Raw genomic sequence first — 370 nt, 5'->3', positions numbered from 1 at the left:
TGAGTCAGTCCTTTTACAGCCTGGAGTGAAATTAAAGCAAGCAGGGGAGGAAACCACAGCGTAGACGCTGGTTGGGTTTGGCATCTGGACCCAGTGGGTGTGTTTAAATCTCGTCTATTGGGCGTGTGTCAGAGAGGAGAGGGCAGGAAGCGCTCGGTTTATGAACTGCTGTGGTGAAAGCCTGGAATGGAATAAAACCAGGCGTTTCTGAGGGGGGAAAGGCAGTTAGACAATAGACAATAGGTGCAGGAGTAGGCCATTCGGCCCTTCGAGCCAGCACCGCCATTCAATGTGATCATGGCTGATCATCCCCAATCAGTACCCCATTCCTGCCCTCTCCCCATATCCCCTGACTCCGCTATCTTTAAGA

This window comes from Amblyraja radiata, chromosome 9 (assembly GCF_010909765.2).
Source record: "Amblyraja radiata isolate CabotCenter1 chromosome 9, sAmbRad1.1.pri, whole genome shotgun sequence".
NCBI lineage: Eukaryota > Metazoa > Chordata > Chondrichthyes > Rajiformes > Rajidae > Amblyraja > Amblyraja radiata.
Note: the sequence above shows the minus strand (reverse complement) of the source record.